The sequence below is a fragment of the Bubalus kerabau genome, chromosome 9 (assembly GCF_029407905.1).
Source record: "Bubalus kerabau isolate K-KA32 ecotype Philippines breed swamp buffalo chromosome 9, PCC_UOA_SB_1v2, whole genome shotgun sequence".
Lineage (NCBI taxonomy): Eukaryota > Metazoa > Chordata > Mammalia > Artiodactyla > Bovidae > Bubalus > Bubalus kerabau.
Window position 1 is genome coordinate 19509835 of NC_073632.1, and position 27580 is coordinate 19537414.

General features: G+C 43.2%; 1 protein-coding gene and 1 long non-coding RNA gene across 2 annotated transcripts in view; both read left to right on the forward strand.

Moving 5' to 3' along the window:
- Nucleotides 1-27580, forward strand: part of RIMS1 (regulating synaptic membrane exocytosis 1) — a 600042-nt gene that overhangs the window by 554647 nt on the left and 17815 nt on the right. The gene's annotated exons all lie outside the window — the stretch shown is intronic.
- On the forward strand, nucleotides 1805-16106 carry LOC129619599 (uncharacterized). The gene is made up of 3 exons (XR_008697950.1): nucleotides 1805-1866; nucleotides 3844-3934; nucleotides 15979-16106. It is a non-coding gene; the product is annotated as an uncharacterized LOC129619599 (long non-coding RNA).

Sequence of the window (27580 nt, forward strand, 5' to 3'; positions counted from 1 at the left end):
AAAACTAAGCTATTTCCCCTTTACACAAAAGGAAACTTAAGATTAACAACTTGCCAATTATCATCTAGTGGTAGTGTTAGCATTCCAGTGTAGGTCTGTGTAGAGTCTTAAGGGGAAAATGTGTGTGCTTGTGTACAGCTAAAGATAGGAGAAAAGGCAGTTTTTATGTGTATTGTTCTTCTTGGCAGGCTTAACAAACATTTGGCTAAATGGGTTCTAATTCCCAATGACTCTGTTGTCTGTAGGTGTGAACTTACAGCATCTATAGTAAATTACGTTTCTTGGCCTGAGAAATCCTCCTTACAAATGGTAATTTTTTTTCAAAATTATTTGGAAACCTTCTATAATTATTCTTAGGATTTGGATCATGAGATCATCTTTTAAATGAAAGAAAAGTTTAGGGAAGTCTCTTTTGCAGAGTAATAACTTTCTGAGTAATCTTGTAGGAGTAGTGTATGAATTTGTTTTTGCCGCTGTAATAAATGTAGTTGCTTAAAACACAACAAAGTGTATTATCTTTCAGTTCTGGAGGTTAAAAGTCCAAAGCAGGTCAAGATGTGGGTTGGGCTGTGTTTCTTCTTGGGGCTACAGGGGAGAATCCACTTCTTTGCCTCCCAGTCTCTTGGGGCTTCTGTCACTCCTTCACCTTCAGCCCTCTTCCACCTTCAAAGCCATCATGTCACTCTTACTCAGACCTGCATCTCCCTTCCCCTTGTAAGGACCTTCCAGTGTATCAGGCAGACACAGGAGGTCTTCTCCGGACCTTCCAGTGTATTAGGCAGACACAGGAGGTCTTCTCAGGACCTTCAGTGTATCAGGCAGACACAGGAGGTCTTCTCCGGACCTTCCAGTGTATCAGGCAGACACAGGAGGTCTTCTCAGGACCTTCCAGTGTAACAGGCAGACACAGGAGGTCTTCTCAGGACCTCAAAGTGTAACAGGCAGACGCAGGAGGTCTTCTCAGGACCTTCCAGTGTAACAGGCAGACCCAGGAGGTCTTCTCAGGACCTTCCAGTGTAACAGGCAGACACAGAGGTCTTCTCAGCACATTGGGTGTTCTGAAGGTTTGCAGGGCCTGGGAAAGCTCTGAAAGGGGCCCCCTGGCCTGGTGGCCATGAGGTTTCCTCCAAGACCTGCAGGACGAGATGAGGCAGTCAAGGCAGATGGGTGCGGGGAGAGAAGATTTCAGCAAAAGAAACAGTATGGGTAAAGACTGGTGCTGGGAAAGCTGATACAGATTTTGAGAAGGTGAAAGGGCAGGACCCTGTAGTCTAGGGAGGAAGGGAGAGGATGGTGTGAGAGCCTCCCTGAGAACAGGTGGGGGGCAGGTCAGAAGGGGCCTCAGGACCATGCATAAGGGCTTGGTTTCATCTTAAACGCAGCAGGATGCTAAGGAAGGGTTCTAAACAGAGATGCAGAATGATCTGATCAGCAGGTCAAAAGCTTTTCCTGTTCCTTTGGAACAAGCTACAGGCAAGGGGGGAAAGGCAAGAGTAAATGTAAGAAAATGTTAGGATAAAGAGAAGTACTTAGATTTTAAATAAAAACTTGTTAACTATCTTCTCCTTTTCAAAAGGATTCGGATATATATGTCTTTTCATTGGCAATGACTCCCTTTTTTAAAAAGTTATTCATTAAGCACTATTTAAGATACACAAAAAATTTAGAAGGCATATGATCACTTGCTTTTATGCTGAGAGATGGAGTTAGTTTCTCTGGCCAGGTGTTTGTGTTTTATTTCTAATTGTGTAATGAACATAGTTTCCTTAAAAGGAGGCATTTGGGGCATCAACAAGCTGGTTAAGGGGAGATTGGGGGAGTTAGAAAGTTCCTTCTCAGGTGGTACCAGGCCTTCTGTAGCTGATGGTAAAGGTTACCTGATTTAGGACTTGCTGTTGGTGTGGGGGAGGCTCCTCATACAGCTCCCCAGTCCCGTGAGACTTGCTGGTGGTGGGGACCCCTGGTGCCCCTCCACCGGCTTCCAAGGAGCCTTGTCTTTAGCGCAGGTGTTGACTTCTTCCCTCCAGGAGTCTCACCTCCTTGGCCCACAGGTCAAGCCCCAATCCTACTCCCACTAATATACCTCTGGAGCCCCCCTTTTTCTGCCCTGAGATTGCCAGAGGCATCCGTTGTGATCTCTGTGTGGTTTATGCACATCTTTTAACGTTTTCTCACTCTAGTTTCCCTTCTGATGTAGTTTCTACTTCTTTTTGCTACATTATGACAAGGAAACAGAGCGTTGGTATATATTTCCCTGTTGATAGAGGTTTGCGTGCATACGTGCTGAGTTGCATCAGTCGTGTCTGACTCTTTATAACCTGATGGACTGTAACCGCCAGGCTCCTCTATTCATGGGATTCTGCAGGCAAGAATACTGGAGTGGGTTGCCATGCCCTCCTCCAGGGGAAATTTTTTCAATCCAGGGGTTGTACCCGTGCTTCTGGCATTGCAGGCATATTCTTTACTACTGAGCCACCGGGGGAGCCCCGATGGAGGTTTGCTCATACCTTTAGAAGTAGTTGAGATAGACAGCCGTGCATGAATGTCCACAGGATAAAGGATGAAGAGCTGAAGGAAACTGCTGTATGTGTGTTTCTCACATGCTGTCTATGGAAAGCTTGTCATTATAGTTTATGTCAAGTAAAACTTATGTTATTCTAATCTTTGTAAAATACTAATGAATTGACTAAGAAAAAAATTTTTCCACATTTCCCAAACATCTGCTAAAACCAGGTATCTCTCCAGCCCTAAAAAATAAAGTAAGCTTCTCTTTGGCAGCTGTGTGGGTTGGACTCACCTGAAAGCAGATCCTGAGTGCAGAGAGCTTACTTAGAGGTGATTCCAGGGCAATGAGACATGAAAAGGCAGTCAGTATACAGTGCGTTATTTAGTGGATGGGTGCCCTCGGCCAGGGGCTCCAGCCCATTGGGGTGCTCTGGGAGACAGTGTAGAGGTGTCGTCCTGAGGGTGAGGAAGCTGGCATTGATCCAGCAAGTCCCACTGCTCATCGACTGGGCACTGCTTCCAGGGTCCTCAGCTTCCTGGAACTTGAAGCCTCTTTACTGTGTGGGCCCAGCCGACAGCGGCCAGGGCCCCATAGAGTCATGGGTTCTGCCAGGAGAAGCAGTCTTGCATCCGGGAACAGGAACTGCCCAGGGGACTGGGCAGGGCCCCCGCAGCGTCTGCTCCTTTGGCCTCTGCCCAGCGTCTCCCCCTCGAGTTGCAGGATGGGCACCCAGCCCGTGGGTTCCCGCAGCCCCCGCACGGGCAGAGGTGGGCGGCTGTGCCAGCCACAGGCCCAGTGAGATCACGTCTGCTGGTCCTGGTTTGCCCAGACATGCAGGACTTGCTCAGGGAGGCCCCTCTCCCACCTCCTCTCTCCATGCCATCCAGTCCCCGCTGGGGCTAAGGCCGGACTGCTCTCGGCCTTCCATCATTGTCCAGAGCATTCTGTTACAGGGGAGGACCCCCATCAGTCCCCTCCGCGTGCTGCTCTGAGGCACACTGTGGTCAGTAAGGTCTGTGCCCACCCATCTCCAAATCCCTTTGGTTGATTTTTCTCTATGCTCCTCATTTGGGCTGTACATGGAACACATCCTATTAAAGAGATGCTCTTAACAGACAGCATTACGTTGTCCAAAGTGGAAGGGCTCCATCCTTTGAGGGCAGGGGCTGTTGATTGGAGGAACCCAGTTCTCATGGCAGGATGTCCAGGGTCACTCTGAAGAACATCCAAAGAAAGCAAAGTAGCAGTTTGAGGGGTTCCCTGCTGGTCTTGAAAGACTGCCCACGTATGTGCTGTTTTATGTTAGAAAGTTCTGTTATAACCTTGTCCCTTTTCAGTTATTCTGGCCTCAAGTTTGAGTGCTTCAGTTGTGCCAACAGAGGTGGCTCCGTCAGCACAAACATATGTTTCCCCATGCAAAAGACCCAGGTAAGCACCCAAGTTCCAGGAGCGCTGGAACGCATGCCCTGTGCCCCACAGAGCCTCCAGGCTAGACTCTTGAGTTCCATGGGCTTCTGTTCTTTGGTGTTTTCATGCCTTGTGATTTGAATAACTGTCTAAATGAAATTTCACAATGTCACATGGAATTGTTTTGAGGCAAGTTTAGTTTAGTTGTTTAACTTGTTACTGCTCTCCTTTTTATATTGGTATATGTATGTGGACTACATAATTTATCATCCAGACTGGAATGTCTTAGTGAGTGAAAGGAAACATTATTAATCACATGTTACAACAGTGGTCACAAACCAGGGTTGTCCTGTGTTACTAGTGAGGAGGATCACCCTGATGCATCTCACCTATTCACGTTCATTTTTAAGGTGAGAAGGGACGATAGGAAGAAACATGGTCATGGTCAAAACAAGCAGCTACACATAGTCAATTTCATAACCCAAAATAGAATAGTGTTAAAAAATTATATCACTGGGGTAACTGTAATAACAGCATTTTGAAGATATTTTTGCTTGGTTCTTTGTAACAGTTTACCCCCAACTCCGAAAAGGATCTGCTTAAAAAAAAAAAAAAAAAGAAGTTCCTATCTTTCAAACAATGCTTGTTTCTTATCCAAAAAAAAAAAACCAAACAAACATGATCCTAGTAAGATGGTTCTGTCACTGCCGTCTTTCCCATCTTCATGGAACGGGCTTACAGTGCCACTTCGATTGAAAGGAAGCAGACTTACTTGGAAGTGGCATTAAAGGGCTTGATGTTGTTGCTGGTGGTAGTTTTGCATGTAAATACTAACGGCTGCTGAAGTCTGGGGCCTGTGTCCTCATTCTTGTAAAACACAGCAAGCCCAGCAATGCCAGCAAATTTGAGGAGGGGGAACAGAAATGTGTGGGAAGCAGTGAGCTTGGTGTGTGAAAAATGTTCAGCAAGAGTTGGGCTGCTTACCTTTTCTATGCCTTCTCATCTCCCTTGCCCTAGAGCTGCCTCCTGGCAGGGTGGGGCGCGGGAGAAGCCCTGAGTGCATCTGGAAGGTGATGCTGCTGATGCCTGGGTGTATTACGTGTGCGTTACAGGCACTAGGGCAAGACATCCGCACGGGACCTTCCTCTTGCCCCTCTAAAAGCCCTTTAAACAGATTTACCCAGGAAATCATGTGTTAAGCCCAGACCTTTACTTCTTGAATTTTTATTAAATACTAGAGAAGCTACATGGTATTTCATAGATTAAGAAACAGACTTTCAGTTCATTTGATTTAAATACGTCTTCATTATATAGTTTGTTTAAAAATTTGTGACTATGTAGCAGCTTTCAAATTGTGCTATTTAGCAGTTTTCAAATTATGAGATGATGCATAGCAAATTTACTGAGTGATTTTTCACTTCATGGTCGTATAATATAATAGGCTCTGGAAGAAACACTCCTGGCAGAAGCAATTTAATCATCCTGTTGTAAGTGTGAGGAAGAGGGGCGGGGGAGAGGGGGTTGTGGGGGGAGAGAGAGAGAAAGGAAAGGTTTGTCAGAGCTCTGATATTTCTCCCCGAGGCAGCACAAGTTATTTAAGCCAGGTCAAAGCTTCTTTGGCTTCAGTTTTCCTCTGAGGACAACCTAATGCTGATTCTTCATTTTCTCAAGATAAACACGGTAAGTCTGTGTTCTGTATACGGATTTACTGAGTCCTTACAGGAGTTTGTTAGTTGATATATAACATCTTATGAAACTAAAACCAAAAGCCAAATTCCTGTTTGTCTGAAGCGTTCAAAAAATGTGTAAACAGTTATTGCAAAGGTATATTATACTTTATTATTAGAGTACTAATAATTGAATGAAAAAGAAAAAAAAGTAAAAGTAATGTAGTGGATGAAGTACTTACAGAGCGATGCTGCTGCTGTAGGTGTATTTAGAAAATTGTAATGTCTAAATATGATAACTTTAGACCTAGGCTTACAAGATTTTAAAACTGGGTTTGAAATTGAGCAGTGCCTCAACTCAAACATACCTCGTAATGTTATCACAAAATTATATTTTTCTTTAAAGCAATTTGATTTGTATTTAAAATTGTATCAACTGTTTTGCATATCACATAACCCTTTTATATACAAATAAATACGAATACTTTTATATGGACATAGATTTTAGAAATTTAAAAGTTTATTTTCATTACTTTTTAAAATTGTAAATCATGTTAGGTTCCAAAAATTTTGCCTTTCATGTATTATAGTCAGGCAAGAGCCAGAGAAATGTAACTTTTTTGTGTAAATAACTTAATGATGACTCATTTCAACTGCTTTATTTAATATAGTTTATAGTTTTGGGTGTTTTTTTTTTGGTTTCCTGACTACCTATTTTTGAAGATCTTTCTCAGCCGTATTTCAGAGAAACTAATCAAAATTCTCAAATGATAAGTATGTTTTAACTATCTTTAGATTAAAAGAAAACACACATTTTAAGGGTCTAAATAATATTTTGAAATAGACTTATTTTGTGCTTTCAGATAGTTCATGTGGAGAAGTGTGATCTGGTCATTGTTTCCCCCTAACTCATTTTCTTGTTCACTCGTACGCGGTTGCCACAGAAGATCTGGCTGAAATAGAAGTGTTGTTTGTCACTGCTAGACCTTGTGTCAAAGCCATTCTGAGAATCTTCTAGAAAAGGGTAGTCGTAGTTGCGTATATTCACAAGCAGTGCTGCTCTTCAAAGACTAACCATGTAATATGTGTGGTAAAATCAACACTTTGTTTCTTGCTTCTTTCTAAATTTATTTTTTTTTAAATAACCTCTACATCAAAATCTGAGGGGCACGTAGAGGCTTTTATACAGTAGCAAAGTCTTCAGCATAAGACTTGTGTTTTGTTTGTATGTTTATCTTATATTCTGATGAACACTTGTATAGAACTAATTCCTGATTTAGTTCCAGTTAACACTTCACCCAACTTCAGAAGCAGGGCTCATCCACAGAAAGAAGCCATAAACATGCTTAGGATGGTTGTAATATGTCATGATTTTTATCTTCCCCTTCCCTAATCCCCAATTTAGTTTAAGTCATTTGTCTCAAAAGGAATCTTAACATCTGTTGGTTTCACAACATCTTCATGTTTAACCAACTGAGTGAAATGGCTTCTTGCTTCTTATATGTGCTTATTATTAATGGGCAGTAAGAAATTATTTTTCTACTGAAGTAAAAAGCATATTTTTAAAAAATTATTTGAGTACAGTTGATTAACAATGTTATGTTTGTTTCTGCTGAACAGTGAAGTGAATCAGCTACATATATATCCACTTTTTTTTTTTAGATTCTTTTCAAAAAGTGTATTTTTTTTTCCCCTTCACACTTTAAACTTGGTGTAAAACTAAGAGTGCAGAAGCAGTGTGTTCTGGATTTTATTTTTTTAATCAGATTGGCCAATGATTAGGAACCGCTTTGGGCTAATCTGTGAAGGTGTATGCACAGTTAATGCTCTCGGATTTAGCTACAAGATTCAGTCAGTGGCTCACTCAGTAAATATTTTTGGGAGAAACTGGTGTCTCACAAAGCACTCTGACCAGGAGGGTGCTAAGGGGAGAGGCATGAAAGCATATCCAGAGGAAAAATTACATGTAAGTAAAGGATTTTATTAAAGTCTATCACATTCATCTAAGCGTTTTCATAGAGCACTTTATAGTCAATTACCAAGTAATTTTTAGGGAAGCCACCAGTACAGGAGTAGAAAGAGCAGGGTCACTGTAGCTTAGGCTGGTCTGACTCGGTTGCAAGTACATATGCTTGACGTGGTCTTAAAGGAATGGCAGGGGTCATCTCAAGTAACTAGGATAAAGTACAGCTTGGAGGCAGAAAACATCAGCTCATACATCAGGAACAGGCTGGAGGCAGCCTGGTTGGCGCAGAAGGTTGCTATGGGGGAACAGAGAGAGGCAGATGAGGCAGAGTTGGAGCCAGAGACCAACAACCAACATCTTTATGAAAGTTAATCTGCTGTGTTTGTATAGACCCCAGCTGAAATGACAAGCATCTCAACATAAGGAGAGTAATGGAAGCAAGAAGGAAGGAACGGATGGAGAAGATGAGGCCAGGAGGGTCACAAAGATAACCACGTTCAATCATGGAAAAGTGGCAGCCCCTTTAACAGAAATGGGACGTTAGGAGAGAAGACCTCTTGGGATCTGTGACACTCTACCAGTCAGGTTCAGCCAGAGGAGCAGAATCTGTGGGAGACAGACATTAAGAGATTTATTACCTGGCTTCTGTGGTTATGGGGCAGGTCCGAAATCCACAGGGCTGCCCTGAGCTTGGACAGCCTGGGCGCCCAGGAATGGCTGGAGCTGCAGCCCACACGGGGGAGTACCCCCAATCAGAGGGGCTTTAGTTCTGCCCTTGAAGCCTTTAAATCATCCAGATTGTCTGAAATAGTCCCCCTTATTAAAGTCAACTGAGTATGTCCTCTAATTAGACCTACAAGGTATACCAAGACGTGTGTTTGATTGAATGACCAGGACTGTAGTCCAGCCAAGGAGATTGTCTGAAATAGTCCCCCTTATTAAAGTCAACCGAGTATGTCCTCTAATTAGACCTACAAGGTATACCTAGACGTATGTTTGATTGAATGACCAGGACTGTAGCCCAGCCAAGGAGACATAGAATAAAACCATCAGAATCCTCCAACTTGTTATGAACTCCAAGGGGCTGGTTAGGTTTCTTAGGTGACAATGGAAGAAATACATCAGAAATTCAGAATTGAAATTCAGAAATGGTGCTGAGACTGGAGGGCTTCCCTGATGGCTCAGATGATAAGGAACCCACCTGCAATGCAGGAGACCTGAGTTCAATCCCTGGGTCAGAAAGATCCCCTGAAGAGGGCATGACAACCCACTGCAGTGTTCTTGACTGGAGAATCCCATGGCAGGAGGAGCCTGGTGGGCTACAGTCCATAGGGTCGCACAGAGTCGAACACAACTGAAGCGACCAGCACAGCACAGCAGAGCACTGATAATGGAGCTACTGTGATAGGAGTTACCCACTAGAGGTGATATGTTCATGTCAGTCAGGAGTTTTGGAGGTCCCCATACAAGGCTATAAACTTCTACATCAAAGATGAATTCTTAGGAGAAACCATCTTTAAGGGGCAGAAGAAAGAAGAGTTGACTAAAAGATGCAAAGAAAAGATTAAATTTAGATTGAGTTTAGATTAAGTGCTAAGAGGAGTACTATAGCATCATATGACTTTGGCTGTCCATCTCTGCTATACTCTCTCACTCGTTTCACAAGACTTCCAGTGGGGCAGGGGGACACTGTGGTCCCCTGGTTTCCTCCTATACTATATTGAGAGATCTTGCTGCCAGGGGTCCAAACAGAATCTGCACGGAGAGAAAGCCAGTGTTTTTGGTTTTTGTTTTTTTATTGTGAGCTTTAAACATACAATTGAGTAAAGTAAAACATTCCAGACTGCAGATATTACAGACATAAAGAATCAGATACATATTCCAGACAATGAAGAGTTCGAGGTACAGCCGTTGTGCTTACTTAGTGGAGAGATTTGGGGGAAGCTTCAGCCCACAGTCTTGAATGCCTTGTCTCTTGCTCATCTGTTCAGCATTTTCTTTAACCTTCAATATACAGCTCAGATGTCTCTTGCTCTGAGAGAAGTTCATTAACTTACTGTGGCAGGGATGTTAACTCTGTCCTTTGTCTTATCTCTTGGGCATATTTGCACTTGTTATCCTGCTGAATGGGACTTCCCTGGTGGCTCAGTGGTTTAAAAATAAGAAAATCTGCCTGCCAATGCAGGAGATGTGGGTTCAATCCCTGGGTCAGGAAGATTTCCCCTGGAGAAGGAAATGGCAACCCATTCCCGTATATTTTTCCTGGGAAATTCCATGGACAGAGGGCCCTGGAGGGCTACAGTCCATGAGGTCACAAAGAGTCTGACATGACTGAGTGATGAAACGGCCACACCACCATCCAGCTGAGGTAGAGCTGCTTGTATGATTTTCTCCCCCACGAGCTGGTGGTCAGCTCCCTGCAGTTTTGATGGTCAGCTCCCTGTAATTTTGATGGTCAGCTCCCTGCAATTTTGAACCCACCACCCTGGAAGGAAAAGTTTCTGGGGGTTGAAGAGTAAGTTTAGGAGAATAAGGTAGAGAAGAAGAGGAGGGGAAGTGAATGACAGGATCATTGCAGGAGGTGGGGGAGGTGTTTACCATGGTCCTAATATGGACGAGGTGGAGGATGGAGTCGGAAGGGAGGAAGCCTGGGAGAAATCTGTCTTCTGGAAAAGTAAAGACAAACAAATGCGAAGGAAAATGTTCCTTCTTTAACGAGGATATTTTTTCTGATGTGAAAAGCTCGTTGATTTTTAAATCGTATTTGTTAATTTAATAGAAAGCATGTAAAGGGCTTATAACAATGAAAGCTGCTAGTCCTGTGTATGTCTGTGTATGTGTTGATCTGTGTGTGAATGTGTGTGTGATCTGAGGGTCTATTACGAGTCCGTTCTTACATATTTTGTTTAATTGACATTTTACCTGTTTTTCCCAGTCATATGTTCTCCTAGTGTTTGGTTACAAATGCTATTATTGATAAGTCAAAATGTGGTTCCTTCCCAACTAATTGAAAGTATTTTACAGATAGTGGAATTCTATGTGAACATGATTATGATGCATTGGGTTGCAAGAAAACAAGAAAAGTGACTTTCCATATCAGCATTGTCTTGCAGTGCCTTTGAGAGGAAAATATAAAGGTTAAAGAAAAGTGTCTCATTCTAAAATTGAAAGGACTGGCCTGTACTTCCATGGTGTTTAACTTTTCTCATCAGAATTGTTTAATGTATTCCTAATACGATTATTTTCACCCCTGCCTTCCAGGGTTCTATGTTTTATTTTGTTTTTATTGTCTTTAACTTAGCAAAAAGTGTGTGTTAGTTGCTCAATCATGTCTGACTCTTTGTGACCCCATGGACTGTAGCCTGCCAGGCTCCTCTGTCCATGGAATTCTCCAGGCAAGAGTACTGGAGTGGGTTGCCATGCCCTTCTCCAGGGGATCTTCCTGACCCAGGGATAGAACCCGGGTCATCCGCATTGCAGGCAGTTTCTTTACCATCTGAGCCACCAGGGAAGCAAAAAGTAGATTTTTTTATTGATCTGTAAAATCTATAAAAATGTTTTTCTTTCCTCAGATTGATTTAGAACTTGACTGCTTAACTGCTTGACTGCTTAGCATCTTTCAAAAAATGTGAACTTGTTTGCAGAGAAATTCAGCTGAAATCAACTTTTCAAAAATTTAGGTACCAGGGACATACAGTATTTCTCTCCTTTTGTTCTATTTTAGGGGTGATTTCAAGAAGCATTATCAAGAGCCTTTTACTGTAGAATTTCAGATTTAAATTTGCAGACAAAATCTTCCTGGCTTAAGGAGAACTGCAGAACTAAGAGCCGTGTCTCTGCTGCTGCTAAGTCACTTCAGTCGAGTCTGACTCTGTGCAACCCCAGAGATGACAGCCCAGCAGGCTCCCCCGTCCCTGGGATTCTCCAGGCAAGAACACTGGAGTGGGTTGCCATTTCCTTCTCCAATGCATGAAAGTGAAAAGTGAAAGTGAAGTCGCTCAGTCGTGTCCGACTCTTAGCGACCCCATGGACTGCAGCCTACCAGGCTCCTCCGTCCATGGGATTTTCCAGGCAAGAGTACTCTAGACCATATCTAATGCACAGTGATGCGGGTCCTTGTTTGTTAAACACCATACACGGCTGCCTCCAGGTGGCACCACCTGTTAGGTAACCATTTATTGGAGCAGGGATGCTAGGATCTCTGGAGGTTGGACTTGGTCTGTTCAAGTGTGAATAAATGGAGTGCGACAGTGACTGTTCTTCCTGAAACAAACAATCCACTCAGGGCCTCACTGCTTGCATGATCAGATTCTTCATCGTCTTCTTCTATTTACAAAATGGGAATCAAAATTTCATCTACAGTAGAGGCCAGACAGAGAGAGTTTGGAGCAGAAAGTTTGAGGCTCTGATCTTCACTGTGGCTTTAGAAGCCATGTGGCCACTAGCTAAGGATTTACATCCTGACCCTTTAAATAAAGAATTTGGACGAGATCACTCATTTTTAAAGTTCCGGCGCTAAATTTCAGATCTATTCTGTTCTAAAATGCACCAGTTGAATCCACCTAATTGTATTCATTTTGGGATTTCAGCTCCGTGTTTAATTTTTGTACTCTTAATCCTCGTTTGAATGGAAAATAATTATTGCCAGTATGAAATTATCTTACTGCTTTCATATCACAGAAGCCTCAAGGTATATTAAGCAAAGTATTTAATATTCTGAATTTACTTCTGGTCTAGTGAGGAAAATGTCAGGTTTGTTTTCAACTGTATCCAGTTGTTTTCCCTCCAGGAAAAGAGTTACTAGCTCTGCAATCTTGGTCATGTTTATGTGTCTCCACCTGACAGGGTGGGATGTCTCAGTCAATCTGGGCTCCTGTGACAAAAATGCCATAAACTGGGTGGATTGTAAATAACAGAAACTTGCTTCTGGAGGCTGGAAGCCAGGGTCAGGGCACCAGCATTGTCTGCTTCCTGGTTCACAGATGGCCATCTTTTTCTGTAACCCCACACGGTAGAAGGAGCAGGCACACATTTTGGGGTCTCTGTTGTAAGGGCCGGAGAAGGCACTGGCACCCCACTCCAGTACTCTTGCCTGGAAAATCCCATGGACGGAGGAGCCTGGAAGGCTGCAGTCCATGGGGTCGCTGAGGGTCGGACACGACTGAGCGACTCCACTTTCACTTTTTACTTTCATGCATTGGAGAAGGAAATGGCAACCCACTCCAGTGTTCTTGCCTGGAGAATCCCAGGGACGAGGGAGCCTGGTGGGCTGCCGTTTATGGGGTTGCACAGAGTCGGACACGACTGAAGTGACTTAGCAGCAGCAGTAGCAGTTATAAGGGCACTAACCTCATTCATGAGGGCTTCACCCTCATGACCTAATCACCTGCCCAAAGCCCTGGCTCCAAGTACCACCACAATGCAGGTTTCAATATATTAACTGGGGGGATGGGAGACACAGACATTCAGTCTATAGCGTGCAGCTGAACCAAAATCAAAACATTTTTGTGTCATTAACACCTAATGCTTATCTAACTCAAACTCTCAGGACTGTCATTCTTTTATTGTACAGTCAAGTTAGGACAATGCCTTGAGAATAATAAACAATAGCAGGAAAAATGAGAGGCAGAGTGACTGACTTTGCTAAGAATGTCAAGTTAGTATCAATAACATGTGCATAACTCCTATGCCTCCTTTGGTTCACATTTTCATTCTGTTAATGCTTGGGTACCTGCTCATTAACATTTATTTTTTGGCAACAGAATCTTTAAATACTGTGCTTGACCCAGCTCGGTTAACTCCTTAGATGCCCTAAGATACAGGTGATGCTGTGCTGTGGATTGGTGAGTCTCGGTCGTCAGTTTCCCTTCACCAGTACACATTTTAGGCTTTTCTTACATATTTCAAATTCTGTTCATCTGATTTTCTAAAGGTGGAAGGTAGAAGGGTGAAAATGAAAGACCTCAAATTTTTAATATTCTTATTTACCAATTTTTTTCAGTTTCCCAAGGGTTTCTTTTGCTCTTTGGACGTGAAACTTTATGTTTTATTTAACACTTACGTTTTGTATTGAAGTATAGTAGATTTACAGTGTTGTGTTAATTTCTACTATATAGCCAAGTGACTCAGTTGTGTGTATATATGCTGCTGCTGCTAAGTCGCTTCAGTCGTGTCTGACTCTGTGAGACCCCATAGACGGCAGCCCACCAGGCTCCCCCGTCCCTGGGATTCTCCAGGCAAGAACACTGGAGTGGGTTGTCATTTCCTTCTCCAATGCATGAAAGTGAAAAATGAAAATGAAGTCGCTCAGTCGTGTCCGACTCTTAGCAACCCCGTGGACTGTAGCCCACCAGGCTCCTCCTTCCATGGGATTTTCCAGGCACGAGTATTGGAGTTGGGTGCCATTGCCTTCTCCGTGTGTGTGTGTGTATATATATATATGTGTGTGTGTGTGTGTGTGTGTATTATTTTTCATATTCTTTTCAGCTATGGTTTATCCCAGGATATTGAATATAGTTCCCTGTGCTGTATAGTAAGACTTTGCTGTTTATCCATCCTATGTGTAATAGTTTGTATCTGCTAACCCCAAACTACCAATCCACCCCTCCTCTACCCAATCCCCCTGTAGCAACCACACGTCTGTTCACTATGTCTGTGAGTTTGTTTCTGTTTTATAGGGAAGTTCGCTTGTGTTGTATTTTAGAGTCCACGTATAGGTGATGTCCTGCAGTATTTAATACATTCTAACCACAGTCAGTGGAGAGCAGCCAGCAGGTTCCCAGTGACCCAAGGGGACCTATTTGTGTGCATGCAGCATTCCTATCACTCATGGACTCTCATCACTGGGCACAGCCAGACCCCAAATTACTCCCAAGACCTGTGTGGCCAGGCCTCCAATTACCACTGTTTACTTAACTTGCCCATTTGCTGCCTGTTTGGCTCATTCGCCAAGGCTCAGTTTGATCTCTCTGCCAGCCGGAGTGGTTTGCTTTACAAGAACCAGCTGCTCAGAATCCGCTGTGCAGACAGCCACCCTCACTCTTGTGGTCTTTTTTTTTTTTTTTTTTGCCCCAGGACAGTTGCTTTCTCTTCCTCGGCCTCCCTCTGCCTGTTCCTGGTGAATAATTCACTCTTCTCTTTCCACTTGGAATCTGAAGATTTTTCTCTTGAATCAACTAACTTAACTCCTTCTATGCCTATTTGTAATATTGGTATATTTTACCTCTTAAAACATAAATTACCTTTATGATCATTCAGTAAATACATATAACTACTTTTTAAATTTTTTTTATTCCCATCCTCTAAAATAGGTGTTAGAATTTAAGCTAATGATACGGTGAGTAAACAGAAATCTAAATAAACCTCCAGTTATTACAGAAGAGGGTCCTACCCTGGTAGCTCTGATGGTAAAGAATCTGCCTGTAATGAGGAGGACCTGGGTTCAATCCCTGGGTTGGAAAGATCTTGCTTCCCTGGTGGCTTAGATGGTAAAGAAACTGCCTGCAATGCGGATGACCCAGGTTCTATCCCTGGGTCAGGAAGATCCCCTGGAGAAGGGAATGACAACCCACTCCAGTGTTCTTGCCTGGAGAATCCCTTGGACAGAGGAGCCTGGCGGGCTACTGTCCATGAGATCACAAAGAGTCTGACACAACTGAGCAGCTAACACTTTGTTCACTTTATGATATAACAGACTGAAACATTTCCAGATAATAGTATTGCAGAAGATTACAGCCACCTCAAGCAGCTCATACTCTTTCATGGTGGATTTTGCTTCCCATGTAGTGACACATAAAATTTCTGATGTTTGGGTGCAGGTCTATGGGGTAGTCAGGTAAGGCTTGGGTAGGATAGGGTAATGAGGATGGATAGTTTTGTAATTAACTTGCCACCTGTATGAGATTCCTACAGTATTTCCTGGCTACTGATCCCCTGGAAGTTTGCCAGTTGATTTGTCTTCTTTGCCACTGCACTGAAAATATCCCATGGACTAATGAAGTTCTCAATGTCCTTATTAATAAAATGAAAACTGGATTATTTTTAAAAGCCACCAGTAGTAAAGATGTCTCTTTGACCACCTGTATTTCTTACCTTGTAATTTTATAAATGCAAAAGCAAAGAGATGGCTGCTGACACCTCTGAGTTAACTTTCTCTTGGGCTTAAAGATGACAATTTTCCAATTTTATAGCTTCAAAAATATTGATCCCAGTACCCCAGTTTTCTTTGAATTTGTTGCTTAATCAGATCTTAGCAAATAATGCTTTGGCATACTATTAAAAATCTGTAGAGTAACATCCAATTACTTGAGGATTATAAATCAGACATTACGGTAGGTGCTGGCACGTCCTGTTTCACTCTGCGAAATGTAAGTGCTGCTGCCCTGCTCTCGTGCTGTGAGTTTCCATGTGGAGTGTTCTCTCTGGATCTGTAGGTTTTGTGGCCCCAGGATCTCAACATTATGGAGACCACCAACCAGAGGGACAGAGCAGCGAGCCTTCAGAGAGACACACACCCGTGATCACTGAGTGCAGTGACTGCCTGTCACCTCCTTTCTTCATCTCCAAGTTTCCTGAATTGATGGAAAGTTTACTACAGTCTTGAAGGAGAGCAGGATGTTGTGGGCACATTGTCCTTCCCTGGGTGTTTATCATCAGAATTGATTATAAGTTTTCCAAAGTCTGATCAAAGCTCAAAAAAAAAAAAAAAATACCCAGTAGATATTTTTTCTAATGATAATCCTTCAAGTGGATCAAAATAGGGTTTTCCTTATATTATGAAGCATGAGATAGTTTCATCCATGAGAAACACTAGACTTGAGCCTGTTCAAAAAAACAGAACCCCACATACTTGATGTCACTTAACAGTTACAAACCAAGGTAAAAAAATGCTAAATTTTATTTTAGTTTCCTACCTTGACAAAAAATGTTTGCCATCACCAAAGAGGTCAAGTTTCAACTTAGAATTCTGACTGCTGGGAGCTCTGTGCTTGACTGTGATGCACCCCACCTTCTTCTGGGACCCACCACCGTCCCCCTTCCTTTCCCAGCTCTGCAAAACACCTTAAGGGGCCCTGCCTGCTCCCACCTGGACTTTGGGGTGTGCATATCGGTGGTGCTGTTCATCGTTAGGAGAGAGACATACAGGATGGCCCTGGGTGTGGGATTGGGGCCTCTGGGTGGGAAATTCTAGGCTCCAAGGATCTTGGAGGCTTCGTGTAGAAGCCAGCCCACAGGCTCTAGGTGGGCAAACCCTCTGGACACCCTCCCGGTCCCTGGGGAGGGAGAGTCTCCATTCTCTCTGCAAGAATACGGCCACAGGAGGGACTGAGCCAGGCCCCAGAACGCAGGAGAGGAGGATTTAATGGTCCTCTAGAGATGATCTTCCATCCAGAGATGATCCAGAGATGCCTGAAGTATCATACATTCTTATTAACTGTATGGATTAACTCATTTTGTAGTGTGATCTTTGTCAAATTTTGTTTTACATACAGACTCTTTATATCCATCCCATCTGTTCGGGAATGATGGGTGACGCCAGCGTGATTAATGTGCCTAACCAAAGATGCAGGAGGGAATCTCAGAGTCCTCTTCACATGAACTTGGCCTTTAAAAGTTGGCCAGGCCCGTTTCATTCCGTCCTGTTTCCTGTTTCCCATCCTTTCAGTCATTGCCTCGTGGGCCATTCTGTGGTGACTGTGCCCTCCATCGGTACAGAGATGCACACTCACACACGCCGCTTGACTCTCCAGTGTGGATTGGGAAGGTCGTAAGCCTGAATACAGTTAATTCCTGCTCAGGGGCCGGTTCAAGCTAGACTGGCTCCCCAGAGAGGAGACTGTGTGATTGTCCCCATCACTCTCACTATTTTGGGTGCCTGATGCTGTGACCTTGCATTTCAACGTGGGTCCCTCTTGGTCATGGGTGACTCTCCCAGATCAGTGTACCCCTGACTCAGACTCTGTCAAGAACTCCTGCCCATCTCTTTAAAGTCACCCTGCTGGTCTCTGAAATCCCTAAAAATAACTCCACTTGTGCTACATAGCTCATATTTCAAATCAGACTATCCTAATTTTGACGAAAACCCATCCAGCTGGTTTGAAGGGATGTAGTGAGAAGCAGAGAGCCTACTTTGTTTTATAGAATCTGGAAAGAAATTTACTCATGTAATTTGTGACCTCAAACTGTTTTCTTCCCATAATGACCAGTGCAGCAGGTCATGGCTACACAATAATGAGGAACTTCATATGTGCACATTACAGAACATTAAACAGGAAAAGAGCCACATACCTGATGTCACTTAACAGTTACAAACTGAGGACTTATAACTTAGAAAGGACCGCTCTATGTATTGAATCAGTTATTGCTAGAGTCTCCCCTTCTAATCCCACTTTCTCTGAGACAACACAGAGAAGAAAAATTTCTAACTCTGCTGTTAGAAGAGGAGCCTTCTATTTTCTAAATAAGAAAGTGTTGCCAATCAATTCAGTAACTCAATTCTCAGATCTTAAGTCTGAGAACTGAGTGTACTCTTCACAAAAATAGTATTATATTTTTTAAATCCACACTAGATTTTATTTATAATCCTATGTACCATGGTACAGATTAGGCTACTGTAACAAGACACTCAAAAATAGAGTGGCTTAATCAAGACCCTCACAGAGCAGTGCAGGTAGACCATCTCTTCTGGGGCTGGCATAACAACTGCAACACATCAGGGACCCGGGCTCTGCCAGCTTCAACACATGCTTGCATCCTGAGGCCCAAAGTGGCTGCTGCTGCACCTGCTATCACATCCCTATGCCATTCACAGTGGAGATGGGAGGGGCAATGTGGTCAGCCCTTAGATGGGAGGATGAGGGAAGTTCTATCACTAGAGAAAAGGGTAAGGATGGATACTCAGGGCATGAAAAGTCTCTGTGATCTGTTGCCACTTACACTTGATTCCAAAGAGCATTTTGAGCTAAATATGTGAAAGATACAGAAATATGTGCTTTGAGTTGAGCATGAGGAATTAGTGTTATTCTACTTGGAGACCCAATCTATGCAAAACATTTTGAGATCTCACAGTGTAGCAGGAGATAAGTTCAGAAGCACGATCTTTTCATTCCTGCTCAAGACAAGCTCCCATTTCATAAACAAGGAAAGTGAGGCACAGAGAGACAAAGACTCAAAACTAACACAGGTGGGGCTGGGACCTGAATCACAGGCTCTGATCCCACAGAAGGCCCTCAAACCATTTCCTATCCAGCCAACACTGAGTGTATTAGGCTGCCTTTTCAAGTTGGAAAAAAAAACGAAAGATTCCCTAAATATTAATTGTTGTTGTTCAGTTGCCCAGTTGTGTCCCAACTCCGTGACCCCATGGACTGCAGCATGCCAGGCCTCTCTGTCCCTCACCATCTCCCAAAGTTTGCCCAAGTTCATGTCCATTGCATCAGTGATGCCATCCAGCCATCTCATCCTTTGACACCCACTTCTTCTGCCCTTCAATCTTCCCCAGCATAAGGGACTTTTCTAATAAGTCAGCTTTTCACATCAGATGACCAAAATACTGGAGTTTCAGCTTCAGCATCAGTCCTTCCAAGAGTATTCAGGGTTGATTTTCCTCAAGGTTGGCTGGCTTGATCTCCTTTCAGTCCAAGGGACACTCAGGAGTCTTCCCCAGCACCACAGTTCGAAGGATTCAATTCTTTGGTGCTTTGCCTTCTTTACGATATAGCCCTTAAAACCTTACATGACCTCTGGGAGGACCATAGCCTTGACTATACAGACCTTTTTTGGCAGAGTATTGTCTCTGCTTTTCAACACACTGTATAGATTTGTCATTGCTTTCCTGCCAAGAAGCAAACGTCTTATGATTTGATGGCTGCAGTCACCATCTGCAGTAATTTTAGATCCCCAAAAGAGGAAACATGTCACTACTTCCATTTTTTTCCCTTCTATTCGCCATGAAGTAATGGGGCCAGACCCGGGTTCAATTCCTGAGTCGGGAAGATCCCCTGGAGAAGGAAATGGCAACCCACTCCAGTACTCTTGCCTGGAAAATCCCATAGGCGGAGGATCCTGGTAGGCTGCAGTCAATGGGGTCGCAAAGAGTCAGACACGATGGAGTGACTTGAATTTCACTTTCTTTTTCACTTTCAGTTTAATGGGGTCAGATGCTATGATCTTAGCTTTTTTAATATTGAGTTTTAAGCCAGCTCTTTCACTCTCCTCCTTCACCCTTATCAAAAGGCTCTTTAGTTCATCTTCAGTTTCTGCCATTAGAGTGGTACCATCTGCATACCTGAGGTTGATATTTCTCCCACCTATCTTGTTTCCAGCTTGTAACTCATCCAGCCCTGAATTTCTCATGATGTGCTCAGTGTATACATTAAACCAACAGGATGCAGCAGACAGCCCTGTCTTACTCCTTTCTCGATCTTGAACCAATCAGTTATTCCACAGAGGGTTCCAACTGTTGCTTCCTGACCCACATACAGGTTTCTCAGGAGACAGGTAAGATGGTCTGGTATTCCCATCTAAATAGTAATAACTTGGTTTAAACATTTTTTTAAAAAAAGAGAAAACCTAAAACATGCAATAAAACATTTGTTTTTTGTAGCTTTCAGCCTGAAGTATTGTTTTATTTTTACAGTCAGAATGTCATATAAGTAAGGAGCTATTCTAAGTTTACACTCAGTGAGTGAAATACAGTTTCAATTAAGGTGTTAATTTAGAACAAAGAAGAGTTAAAAAAAATATATGTGACATAAATGTGGTATGTTTTACTCCTGGGAAAATAAATCTGAGGCCTTATTTTCTGAACCCACTTGATTTATAATATTGTGTTAGTTTCAGGTGTACTGCCACTGATTCGGTTATACATATACATATTCTTTTTCAGATTCTTTTCCAATTTAGATTATTACAGAATATTGGAATAGAATTCCCTGTTCTGTGCAATAGGTCCTTAATGTTTATCTATTTTATATATGCTATTTTTTGCTACTGTTTAGTCGCTAAATCATGTCTGACTGTTTGCATCCCGATAGACTGTACCCAACAGGCTTCTCTGTCCATGGGATTTTCCAGGCAAGATTACTGCAGTGGGTTGCCATTTCCTTCTCCAGGGGATCTTCCCAACCGAAGGATATAGTAGTGTTTATATGTTAATCTCATCCTCCCAATTTATCCCTCCCGGCCTTTCCCCCTTGATAACCGTAAGTTTGTTGTCTGTGTCTGTGAGTCTGTTACTGTTTTGTATATAACTTCACTCGTATCATTTTTTTAGACTCCATATATAAGTGATATCATAAAATACTTGTCTCTGTCTGACATACTTCACTTCGTATGATAATCCCTAGGTTCATCCATGTTGCTGCAAAAAATGGCATTATTTCATTCTTTTTTTATGGCTGACTATATATATCCCTTGTGCATATATCTTTGGCTTCGCACTGCTCAGTGGATAAGGAATTGGCTGGTAGCACAGGAAACTCAGGTTCGATCTCTGGGTGGGGAAGATCTCCTGGAGGAGGTAATGGCAACCCACTGCAGTATTCTTGCTGGAGAATCCCATGGACACAGGAGCCCTGCAGGCTAGACCGTAGGGTCACAAAGAGTCAGACACAACTGAAGCAACTTAGAACGCGTTCAAGCTCATATATATATCACAACTTCTTTATCCATTCATCTGTTGATGGACATTTACTTTGTTTCCATGTCTTGGCTATCGTAAATAGTGCTGCAATGAACTTAGGATGCATATATCTTTTCAAAGTATGGTCTTCTCTGGAGGTATGCCCAAGAGTGGAATTGCTGGATCACATGGTGGCTCTGTTTTAGTTTTTTAAAGCACCTTCATTCTGTTTTCCACAGTGGCTGCACCCACTTGCATTCCCATCAACAGTGTAGAAAGGTTCCCTTCTCTGCACAGCCTCTCTAGCATTTATTGCTTGTGGACTTTTAAATGATGGCCATCCTGACTGATGTGAGGTGGCACCTCATTGTAGTTTTCATTTGCATTTCGCTAATAATTAGTGATGTTGAGCATATTTACATGTGCTTTTTGTCCAACTTATTGTCTTCTTTGGAGAAGTTTCTAGTTAGATCTTCTGGTTTTTTTTGTGGGTTTTTTTTTTTTTTTTTTTTGAGCTATTTGAGTATGCTTTGGGGGTTAATCCCTTGTCGGGTTGCAAATATATCTGAGGCCTTATTTTCTGAACATTGAGTTGTTAATAAACACTTTAGATATCTCCATGTCATGCTTTAGAGCACTTTTTAATCAAGTCAAGCTGAAATAAGTCCATCCCAGGATTGGGGGCTTAATCTCATCCTCAGAACATGTTGGTGGTCATTGATCCCCAGGTGCTTTAACTTGTATGTATCATATTTATTAAACAAGAAGACGACCGTATATAGTATCCACTCCCTAGATATATTGGTTTGCTCAGGCTGCATGACAGAATATCACTGACTGGGTGGTTGGAATAGCAGTAGTTTATCCTCTCACAGTTCTAGGGGCTGGGTGTCCACGATCGCGGTGTGGGCATGGGTGGTTCCTCTGAAGCGTCTGTCCTTGGCTTGGAGGTGGGATTCCTCAGATAAGAATAATGGAGTGAGTGCATAGCCATTTCCTCCTCCAGGGGATCTTCCCGACCCAGGGATTGAACCCACATCTCCTTCATTGGCAGGCAGATTCTTTTAACACTGCCCTACCTGGGAAGCTCTGAGGTCACAGTAGCAAACATTTTCCTGGAAAACTCAGTGTGTGTGAGGGAGCTGACATGGTCTGACTGCAGGCATTCCAGGCATTCGGCAGGATGCCAGCTTCTCACCAGGGAGCCATTTTTAGTCATGGTTAGGCTGAAAAGCAGAGGTCAGGGGTCAGCATAGACCTTCTAAAGCCATGTTTGCAGAGCACACAGCAGCAAAGGAAGCACCATAACCTCCTTCAGGTTACTGTAGTGAAATAAGAAAGCATGCTGCTGCTGCTGCTAAGTTGCTTCAGTCGTGTCCGACTCTGTGCGACCCCATAGACGGCAGCCCACCAGGCTCCCCCGTCCCTGGGATTCTCCAAGCAAGAACACTGCAGCGGGTTGCCATTTCCTTCTCCAAAGAAAGCATAGCCAGGGTCTTTCCCTGGTTGTTCAGTGGTTAGGACTCTGAGCTCCCAGTGGAGGCTACATGAGTTCACTCCCTGCTCAGGGAATTAAGATCCTGCATGTTTAAAACAAACAAACAAAAAAGCATCACTACATCACTGGGAAAGACTGAAGGAATTCTGAAAATATTATTAAGGGCACTTATTCCATCCATCTCACAAAAAGTATTCCTAACGATTCTGTTTTTAGCTTCTTGACCATTGTGTATCTTTCATTATAAACCTCTTTGGAAAATGGGAAAACTGTAAACTTTATGGCTTGTAGGATTAAACCGGAGAATGAATGAGGGAAACCATAAAAGTGCAAGAACTCTCATGCGGTGTTCTAAAAATATTCTTCAGACTTATGAAACTTTTACAAGTTGTACTTATCTGGAGTGGGGTGAGGTATATTCAAGAACCTTGGCCCAGCACAAAAGGAACATTTTTGTTTGTTTAAAAATACCCAGAAACTCCACTGTGGCACCGTTGGAACAGACTGCCTAATAAATGTTTTCCGACTGTGTGGTTGCCACAACATTGGAAGCGTCTGACAGCAACAGGAGAACTGCTGGGTCTTTTCTTGTAAAAAATGATTGCTAGAGATCTGTGTTGCATTGTGCACAGTACAGAGTACACACAGCGCTGTGTGGCCCTGGGGGGCCAAGAATTTGATGCCAGTAAGAACAGCATCGGTAGTAATACAGCAGCCACAGCCACCCAGGTGGTACATAACCATGCATCTGGAGAGCATCAGGTCAGAGGTCATGTAGAGAACTCCCTCTCTGCACTCACCACTCACAGTGTCAACTTGAGGTTAACTTGAGTCAACTCGGAAATGTACCCACTTCAAGAGACCATGCTCCCCCTCACTTGAGACCTTTACATATGATGGTCTCCTGGCGTGAAATACAAATGCCTCTTCACCATCTGCACAGTTAAAATTGGCTTTGAAAATCCCTCGGGTATCAACCTGTAGTGTCTCAGGGAGTCCAGTCCCATCAGTTAGACTGTTTTGCTGCTGCTCTGTTTACACACTAGATAAAGTGATTGGTTTGCATTTAGGCAATATATTTTATTAGAGGTCATCATAAACTCTGGAGGGCCTCCTAGTGACTCAGACAGTAAAAAAAAAAAAAATCCTCCTGCAATGCAGAAGACCCGGGTTTGATCCCTGAGTCAGAGTCAGGAAGATCCCCTGGGGAAGGGAATGGCAACCCACTCCAGTATTCTTGCCTAGAGAATCCCATGAACAGAGAGGCCTGGTGGGCTACAGTCATGGGGTCACACAGAGTTGGACATGACTGAGTGCCTAGCACACACAGACACACATAGACTCAGAATTCTCTTGAGGAACTGACAAAAGTGAACAAAGAGAAGTTTTGTATTTCTCACTTCCTGATTCTGCCAGGTTACTGCTCATTTAGTGGCGGGGCAAGACCCCTCACTGCCTAAACCGTTCTCTCTCTCTTGCTCTGTCTTCTCTCTGTGTTAGTAGCATTACATTAGATAAAAACCTGAAGCTCAATACATATAAATCCTCCATGTTGCACTGCCTCTTCAGGATCAGTACATGCCCGTCCCTCCTCCAAGGCCGTGAGCTGCCTGGAATCAGGGACTCTTTCCTTTCCAAGTGTACATACACAGCTCTGGCCCGAAACATTCAGGGACAATTTCCTTGAATAAGTTAATAAAGGAATGAATAAACAAAACGGGCCACATTAACCACAACAACTTTTCTGTTTAGAAACAACTGAATTTTGTCACTGTACATATAAACAAAATGAATCTTATCACTGAGCTCAGTTGTTACTTTCAAACTGAAGCACTTCCTCTGTTCTTTCTATGAGTTGATAAAGTATATCTTTATCATGATATATGATAAAGTATATATCTCAAAAGATACTTATCTTTTGAATTCAAATTTTTAATCCATTAATTTATATTCTCTTACTGATATTTCCAGTTGCTGGATGGGATTGACTTTTCATTTGATGGTTAGATACTGCATTGATTGGACGGTGATTTTTTGGACATTATTTATCTTTATCCACCTCTCCAACCCATAATATTACACCTGAAACTGTTGTGCTTCACCCTATGCATTTATGGATTCCCATCTGCATAGATCTCTAACATCTTAAAAAACAGACAACCTGCCCTCATCATGTGTGACTCTCCAAATACTCTCTCAGTCACCGCAAACCTTTTGGAAATGGTCCTGGAGCCTCTCTGCCCCCTCATCTCTGGTTCTCTCTTCTGACTGGTCCCCAGCTCCCCTCGAAATCAGTGCTGCCATGGAGGCGGCCCTGTCATCCACTCTACAGGTCTGCTTCTTACTAAAATTCTAAGTAGTAATCAACAATTAATTATCTTACTTCCTGAAATACCGTATTCTTCTAATTTCTGCAGCATGACGCTTACCTCTTTTTCTCCTGAAAAGGTCTTCCCGTGGAGACCCCTTAACTGCCTTGATTTTCTTCTAGACCTTCAAACGTGAAAACATCCTGGGCTCCGCTCCAACTCCCCTGTGTATCTCTCTGTGTTCCCTGGAGGTCAAACTGGTACCCTAGATCTCCATCCCGTCTGCCTGCCGGTGTGTCCTGTCTGCCCACCTCCCGCCTCTCTGGCTGCGACCTGACCCTCTGGTCCTGATCCTACATCTTCTTCCTACTTTACTCTCCATGCGGCTATTGCACGAGCTCCTCTGCCATCCACTGGAGAACCCAGACTTTGCACCACCCACGAGTTCCCCTCCCCGTAAGTGACACTGTCATCCAACTAGTTGTTCTTTAGTCACTCAGTCTTCTGACTCTTTGTGACCCCATGGACTGTGGTCCACTAGGCTCCTCCAACCATGGGATTTCCCAGGTAAGAAGACTGGAGTGCGTGGTCATTTCCTTCTCCAGGGGATCTTCCCAACCCAGGCATCAAACCCGCATCTACTATACTGGCAGGCAAATTCTTCACCATTGAGCTACCAGGGAAGCCCCTCCAACTGGTTATCCTAACTGAAAACCTGAAAGTTCCTGATTTCTCCTGTTTTTCTGAGCCACTTGCACATGGATGAACAGGACACGTGTCAGCTATACTGCAAGAGAAGCTCAAGGCCTCTCCCCACTGATCTGCCCTGCTGCTTTCCGAACATGGCCTCCATTTCCCTCCTCAGGGAGGAGAGCTTCCCCGCCTCCTCCACTTCTACTCCAGGAACTCAGCCCCACACAGTGGTTCGGTGACCCTGTGAGAGGGGAGATCAGAACCGGACCCTGCCCTGGGTTCCCCAACACTCAAGCACAGAGTCCAGGCAGGCACCCAGCAGAGCCTGAGCCTCTCCATCTCCTCCTCTCCTTGTGAATAGTCTCAGACCCACCAGGGCAGGCCTGGCCCTCCTCGGGGTCTGCCTCTTGCTCCTCTGCCTGGACTGGCCTTCCCCCAGACCCTTGCTTGGCAGCCTTCTTGTCTACAAGTCACCTGCCCTGCCCAACTGATCAAAAGAAACTCTCTCAACGCAGGCAGGCTCTTCTTCATTTTTCTGTGATGCTATCCAGTATCCAGATGATATTCAGATTGAATTCCAGTTGAGCTATTTCAAATCCTGAAAGATGATGCTGTGAAAGTGCTGCACTCAATATGTCAGCAAAGTTGGAAAAGTCAGCAGTGGACATGGGACTGGAAAAAGTCAGTTTTCATTCTAATTCCAAAGGCAATGCCAAAGAATGCTCAAACTACCGCACAATTGCACTCATCTCACATGCCAGCAAAGTAATGCTCAAAATTCTCCAAGCCAGGCTTCAAAAGGTCCATGAACCTTGAACCATGAACTTCCAGAGGTCCAGGCTGGATTTAGAAAATGCAGAGGAACCAGAGATCAAATTAGCAACATCTGTTGGATTATAGAAAAAGCAGGGGAGTTCAAGAAAAACATATCCTTCTGCTTTATTGACTACGCCAAAGCCTTTGATTGTGTGGATCACGACAAACTGGAAATTTCTTAAAGAGTTGGGAATACCAGACCACCTTAACTGCCTCCTGAGAAATCTGTACGCTGGTCAAGAAGCATCAGTTAGAACCAGACATGGAACAACAGACTGGTTCCAAATCGGGAAAGCAGTACGTCAAGGCAGTATATTGTCACCCTGCTTATTTAACTATATGCCATATACATCATGCGAAATACCGGGCTGGATGAAGCACAAGCTGGAATTAAGATTGCTAGGAGTAATATAATAACCTCATATATGCAGATGACACGACTCTTATAGCAGAAAGCAAAGAGGAACTAAAGAGTCTCTTGATGAAAGTGAAAGAGGAGAGTGAAAACTCTGGTTTAAAACTCAACATTCAAAAAACTAAGATCATCGCATCCGGTCCCATCACTTCATGGCAAATAGATGGGGAAACAATGGAAACAGTGACAGACTTTATTTTCTTGGGCTCCAAAATCACTGCAGATGGTGACTGTAGCCATGAAGTTAAACGATGCTTGTTCCTTGGAAGAAAAGCTGTGATAAAACTAGACAGTATATTAAAAAGAACTGACATTACCTTGCTGACAGAGGTCCATCTAGTCAAAGCTATGGTTTTGCCAGAGCACGGCAAGCTTCAGTTCACAGGGATCACAAAGAACTGGGCACAACGCCCAAATAACAATACAATAACGTAACTTTCTCTATTCTTTATTTAACTATGAACTGCTCACATCTGCCAAAGTGAAAAATATGAATAGAGTTGATGCTAAATTCTGTCCAGGAAATTCATGCACTGATACGTCTTAACGAAGCAATTTAGTACAAACATTTTTATGTCTATTGATATATTGCATGCAATTGTAATTGTAATGGTGATTGAAACAAGAAGAAATGTGTTTAAAACTTAGATTCTTTTGAGACAAGAAGATTAAAATAAATTTT